Source organism: Quercus suber, unplaced genomic scaffold (genome assembly GCF_002906115.3).
Source record: "Quercus suber isolate HL8 unplaced genomic scaffold, Cork oak 2.0 scaffold_93, whole genome shotgun sequence".
Classification (NCBI taxonomy): domain Eukaryota; kingdom Viridiplantae; phylum Streptophyta; class Magnoliopsida; order Fagales; family Fagaceae; genus Quercus; species Quercus suber.
Genome location: NW_027069558.1, coordinates 110600 through 117250, shown reverse-complemented (window position 1 = coordinate 117250; position 6651 = coordinate 110600).

Genomic DNA, 6651 nt, shown 5'->3' with positions numbered 1-6651 from the left:
CAGGGGGTTAGGTGAGCGCATTCAATGCGGAGGTAACTGCTCACCTAAGGCTTGCTCCTTCGCCGTGCTCCTGTCGCTGACACATGACACTGGGTCCTCTCCTCCTCGGACGTTCAAGGAGTCCTTTGGGGTGGTCCTCGTGTTCTTCCGCGGTCTCGAACGCCAGAGGACAGGGTCATCCTCGGATATTCTCATCAGAGGTTAGTCTTCGCGCTTTCATCCTCGGACCCATCTAGCATCCTCAGCGTTGGCCATTTGGGCTTGGTTTGGAGTGGGCCAAGGCTACCCGATTTTCTGGCCCCACAATAGCCCCTCAAAATCTTGTTGCACGCATCCTCGGGCGGGGAGAAGGATTTTGACATCCTCGGCCTTGCCCCCCATCAGCACTGAGGTCCATTCATCTGCCCAAGGCACGTCGCTGACGTTTCGGAGCGCGTAACGTGCCCATCATTAAATTCAGGCAGCTTTGTGCTCCCCACGTCTAATGGGGCGTTACCAATCCAACGGTGGAGGTTTGTCTCGCATTTATGGGCGGGAAAACCTGCATGGCTCTTCGATTTGGGGTATAAATACCCATATGAACCGCTTCTCCCTGTTCCTCATTTATAATCAAGAATTGTCGTGCGTCCTTCCTGAGTTCAGCTACACTCTCACTTACATCTCCAGCACAAAAAGCCTGTCCGAGGGGCTCCTCCTCTATTCAGTAAGTCGCTCTATCCCTTTCTGAGCTCTCTTTCTCTTTACCCTTTCCTTTCCTTCACCTGTTCTTTCTTAGTTCCTTTAGGTGTCAACTGGGATGGGTAGGTTTAAGAAATACGTTGATACTGAGGAGGCGATGGAGAAATTCATCGCCGACTACAGAATTCTCGGCAATGTAGGTCTGAGATATTCTAAGGACGGGGGTTGGCGCCTACACAGACAGGAGGGTGAGGTGGTAATTCCTATTGTCACCTTCTTTGAAGGGGGGATGACGATCCCCATGGGGCCGGTGATGAGGGACTACCTCACGCACTTTCGGTTGGCCCCTACCCAGTGTGGGATAAACGTCTTTAGGATTCTGGGCTGTGTGGACGCCCTAAATGAGAAGATGGGGCTAAGGTTGACCCACCATGACGTGAACTGGTGCTACAACCTTCAGCTCCTTAAGGGCAAGTCTTATTACCTGAAGGCGAGGGACGACAGGGTGCGGCTCATTTAGTGCCTTCCTGAGTCCAGCAAGGGGCTCAACGAGGATTTTCTCATCGTGTTAGGGGAGTGGCACGACGGCCTTCACTGCTCAACAACAGAGGGAATACCAGGTGGGGTAGTGGGAAATAGGAGGGGTTTCAAGTTCTCGTCTTCTTTCTTCCCCCTTTCTTTTTTACTAACGCGGTGGTGCTTTCCGTTTGTAGACCCGCACGCTTTTGAGCGTCACTTTCATTTGGTCAACCGGGAAGATTTGCAGAAGGTGCTGAGGGCGTCGGTTTATATAAACGAGGACGACAATTAAGTTAGGGCCGCCCACATAATCTTGGGGTATAAACCTGCCCAGAAATCATTCCCGGTTCCAAAGCAGGTCATCCTAGCCAACGATCCTCGGCTTCAGAGGATTACTGTGACCGAGGACGGATTTCAGTTCCCCGAGGGGCCTTTCGAACCAGAAGTTGTCGCTGCAGCTGTCCCTTCTACTTCACAAGCATTCGCCGAGGCTGCCGAGGAGGACACTGAGCGGGAGGAGGACGTGTTCGACGTTTTTGCTTGGCTTGATCAGTCCGAGGACCCTCTCGGGGACTTGGGCGATCCTAATTTGACCGAAGCAGACCTCCTTGCTTTAGAAGCCCCTCCTCCGCCAACAATGGGTTACAAGAGGAAACCCACCACCAACTTGTTGGACCTGATTGAGGGCCAGCCGGGGAAGTCTCAACAGAAGCTTCCCCCTCCTCCTCTGAAGACTAGGTCGACTTCTGCTCAGCAGAAGCTCCCTCCACCTCCTTCCCAGACAAGCCCGCCCTCTGGGTCCGTGCCTATCGACCCCAAGAAGAAGAAAGATAAGGGCAAAAGGCCTGTGGAGGAAAAGACGGTGTCCTCGCAGGAGGAGGACAATACTCTGCGGCCGTCCAAGCAGCTTAAAATAGGCGACAAAAGTCAGGGCAGGCAGGTCGTCGACACCACCCCGTCCGAGGCTCAGGCCTGGCTCCTAGCTCCGATGCTCCATGGGGAGCCCTTGAGGGATAACGCCTCCCTCAGGGACTTCAATGAGGGCGAAGGACCGCGCGTGACCGATGCGCTAGAGAGGAGCCTGCTGCTCCCGGCGGACATGGCCGAGCTTAACTCTTTGACGAGCGAGCAGGTCTTCCTCAGCCTTAAGCGATATATGGGAATGGTAAGGGCTATAATTTCGACTCTCCTCCCATTCTCTTTCTTTTCACCCTTTTTCTTTTGTTAGGCTGATAGAGCATTGGTTGTTCTAGCAGGCTGTCCAGGCAATCTATAGGTTGGAGGGGGCGGCGAACGACCAGAGAAAGGCCCTCAACTAGGAGCGTGATTGGTGCATTCAGGCTACCCGGGCTCTGAAGAACTTCGAGGCCGACCTCGCCAAGGCCCGAGAGGACTTGAAGGCGATGACCAGGGCTCGGGATAGTGCAGAGTCTGGTCTTGCGGGTGCCCAAAACCAGGCCAAGGAGCAGACAAAGCGCCTAGGCGAGGTGGAGGAGCAGCTGCAGAGCGCGAGGGATCTGATCACAGATCTGCGGGCTAAGGTGATAACGGCCGAGGGGGCCTAGAGGGAGGCAGAATGGGCCAGAGACCAGGCTTGGCGGGCCAAGGACGAGGCAGATTATGGCAACGAGATGGCCTTGACTGCAAAGGAGGAGGCTGAAACCGCGGCCTACGCTGATGGGGTGGCTGCGGTAGAGGCCCTCTATAAAGCTCAAGTTTCGGGGGTGTGCAGGCGATACTGCTCCTAGGTCTGGGTTGAGGCCCTCAAACAAGCTAGGGTAGAGGCCATGTCCAACCTGTGGAAGGTGGAGAGCGTGTATTACCCCTCTACTATCCGCGAGGAGGTGCCCCAAGAGATTGTTGAGAAGGTGGGGGCTGCTGAGCTAAAGGAGCATCTGAGCGAGGAGGTGCCCCAAGAGATAGTGGAGGTCCCTTTCGATGCTCAGATTCCCACCACCGAGGAGGCAGCCGTTCTTGCCATGCCCTCGCAGGGCGTCCCCTTAGGCCAGGACTCAGAGGACCTAGAGGTTGCCCTTGTCCAGCCTGAGCAGAAGGAGTAGATTCCCCGGCGCCTTGGCTCGTCCTGCTTTTGCCGTTGGCTTGACCCTTGTCCATGCCTTTGTCATTTTACTTCATTTTGCTATTCTTCTCTCTTCTATTTTTATGTAAGGTGGCTCTTGCCGCACGACCTCTATGGACGCTTTTTTGTAATGGGGGTTTAATTTCCCTTTCTATTTATTTTAATTGCTTATTTGTTTACACGCTGCCTGCTTTCCCTCTTTTCTTTTGATCCACACGATTTTAGCTTGAATTATACGTTGGCCAATTGTGCCAGCAACAATGATAAGGGGAGAGAACGTATGCATGGGCAGCCCTGTTACGTCTCAAGGGTTAGGTGGGGCCTGATCCTTTCCTAACTTGGGATATTTTGTAGTTAGTCTCCCCGTAGGCCTGAGTCCGGGGACCATGCAATGCCTTGGTTCTATCTAGTACCCAGGTATAGTTGAGTGATTAGTTTCTCCATAGGCTTGAGTCCGAGGACCATGCAATGCCTTGGTTCTGTCTAACACTTTCATTCTTCTGTAAGTATCTAGTTTCCCCATAGGTTTGAGTCCGAGGACCATGCAATACCTTGGTTCTGTCTAGTACCCAGGTATAGTTGAGTGATTAGTTTCCCTATAGGCTTGAGTCCGAGGACCATGCAATGCCTTGGTTTTGTCTAACACCCAGGTATAGTGGAGTGATTAGTTTCCCCATAGGCTTGAGTCCAAGGACCATGCAATGCCTTGGTTCTGTCTAACACTTCCCTTCTTCTGTAAGTATCTAGTTTCCCCATAGGTTTGAGTCCGAGAACCATGCAATACCTTGGTTCTGTCTAACACTTCCCTTCTTCTGTAAGTATCTAGTTTCCCCATAGGTTTGAGTCCAAGGACCATGCAATACCTTGGTTTTGTCTAGTACCCAGGTATAGTTGAGTGATTAGTTTCCCCATAGGCTTGAGTTCGAGGACCATGCAATGCCTTGGTTCTGTCTAATACTTCCATTTTTCTGTAAGTATCTAGTTTCCCCATAGGTTTGAGTCCGAGGACCATGCAATACCTTGGTTCTGTCTAGTACCCAGGTATAGTTGAGTGATTAGTTTTCCCATAGACTTGGGTCCGAGGACCATGCAATGCCTTGGTTCTGTCTAGTACCCAGGTATAGTTGAGTGATTAGTTTCCCCATAGGCTTGAGTCCAAGAACCATGCAATGCCTTGGTTCTGTCTAACACTTCCCTTCTTTTGTAAGTAGGGGTTTGTCCTCGGGTCGGACTGTTAACTCCACAATGCTTTGGGCAGGGGTGGTTTGGACTATGATTTTACGTGTGGTGTTGACCTCGCCTTCAATTCAAGTCCCCGTCTTTTTCATTTACGAGGCGTCCCTTGGCCATTCGCGCTCCGCGCTTGACATTTCGATGCGCGAGACGCGCCTTCATTAATATCCTCGTGAATTGACATAAATCCAGCGGTCTACGGTTCCCTTGGGATTTGGTAGTTTCGTGATTAGCACTGCTGATAATTCTCCTTTCGAATTCTGTGCGGGTTAATTCCCACCAGTCTTCATCCCCTATATAGGGCTTTCCGGGGGGAAGGTTTCTCCACACTCCATGAACTTCCCCATGTAACTAGAAACACGTCCCTTCAATAACCCCGCCAGGATTGTGACCGGAGTTGGTAGGCATGGGGCAGCTTTGGGCGGGTGTGAGGACACTCGGGCCAAGAGCCGTTGTAGCCGCAGCCCCCACTGGGCTTCCGGCGCGGCAGAGTCTAGGCATAACAGTGATAGTACCTTGCACGGTGGCCAGGAGGGACGTCTCTGAAGTACCTAACGCTCCTCCCCAGGGAGCACCCCTGCCGGAGGAGATGCGTGAACTCATGTCATGGCTGGTGCCCGAGTGTTGCCGTCTCCAACGGCCAATGCTCGTGAGGATTGGAGAGAACCAAGGGAACATCATGGGGGAGGGATTCTCGGAGCACCTGCGTCTGCTCCTTTCTTTGTTCAAGCTCCGCCGTATCGGACAAGGAGTTGTTGGTGGCCTTGAAGCAGGCCAGCCTCAGCCCCCTTTCCTCTAGCTAGTTTTAGAACAGGCCTACCTGGGCCTCTGTTTGTAGAATTAGCTTGTAAAGATAGTTGTAAAACATGCCTGCCTGAGCCTCTGTTTGTATTTTGTACCTTTCTGTTTAATGAAATAATATCATGTTTCTTTTCTTTCTGTTGAATCTTCTACTTTTCTGCAGTTTCTCTCTTTTTTTTTTTTTTTGATGCGTCGCCACCGATTTTTGTAAAACGACCACTTAAGAACGATTACCCGTTGCGCCTGCCGGTGCACTAATCCTTCCCACAGACAGCGCCAATTGTAGGGACTCAGATTTAGAAAAGTTCCCCCAACAATACATTTTTAGAGAGTGGACCGAAGTTTAGGCCTTAACAGACTAGCGACGGAATACAAATCGCTCATTTTTCATTAAAGGGGGGTGAGCCTAGTTTACAATTGAGGTGGCTCCTCGGCACTCGTCGAGGAGACCCCTCTCCCTGAAACTAACACTACCTCTCAGTTCTCTATCTCCCTTCAATCCTCAAAAAGTCCCCTAAGCCCTTCTCTGGCCTTCTTTTCAATTTCAGCCCCCAAAGGAAGTCCCCCTCATTCTCTTGCTCGCCTTTCTTATATCCTTCTTCTTTTTCTTCTCTTCTCTTTCCTTCTGTTGATCATCCATTGGCCTCTGCTCTGACCCTCTGTCCTATCAGAGGTCTTATCTGTATTTAAGTGGCTCACTATGATCGATGTTGCCCTGCCAAGGGGTTACATCCCCATTAATGCGGCCAGGGGGTTAGGTGAGCGCATTCAATGCGGAGGTGACTGCTCACCTAAGGCTTGCTCCTTCGCCGTGCTCCTGTCGCCGACGCGTGGCACTGGGTCCTCTCCTCCTCGGACGTTCAAGGAGTCTTTGGGGTGGTCCTCGTGTTCTTCCGCGGTCTCGAACGCCCGAGGACAGGGTCATCCTCAGATATTCTCATCGGAGGTTGGTCTTCGCGCTTTCATCCTCGGACCCATCTAGCATCCTCGGCGTGGGACATTTGGGCCTGGTTTGAAGTGGGCCAAGGCTACCCGATTTTCTGGCCCCACATTAATTATTGTGAAGCTTTTTTTTTTTTTTTTTTTTTTTTTTTTTTTTTTTTTTACGATTCATTTATTCTAGACTCTTTGGTTTTTGTACTTAATAATTCACTTGAATGAATATTTATGATGTGGTCCTACATTTTATTCTAAATTTAAGAAATAAAACTTTTTAAGAATAAATAATTTAGGATACATGGTGCAAAATTGGAACTCTAATTTGAAATTCTAATTTGAGTTTCTCTCAGTTTCACATATTATTATATATATAAATATTGATATTGATATTGATTGATGGG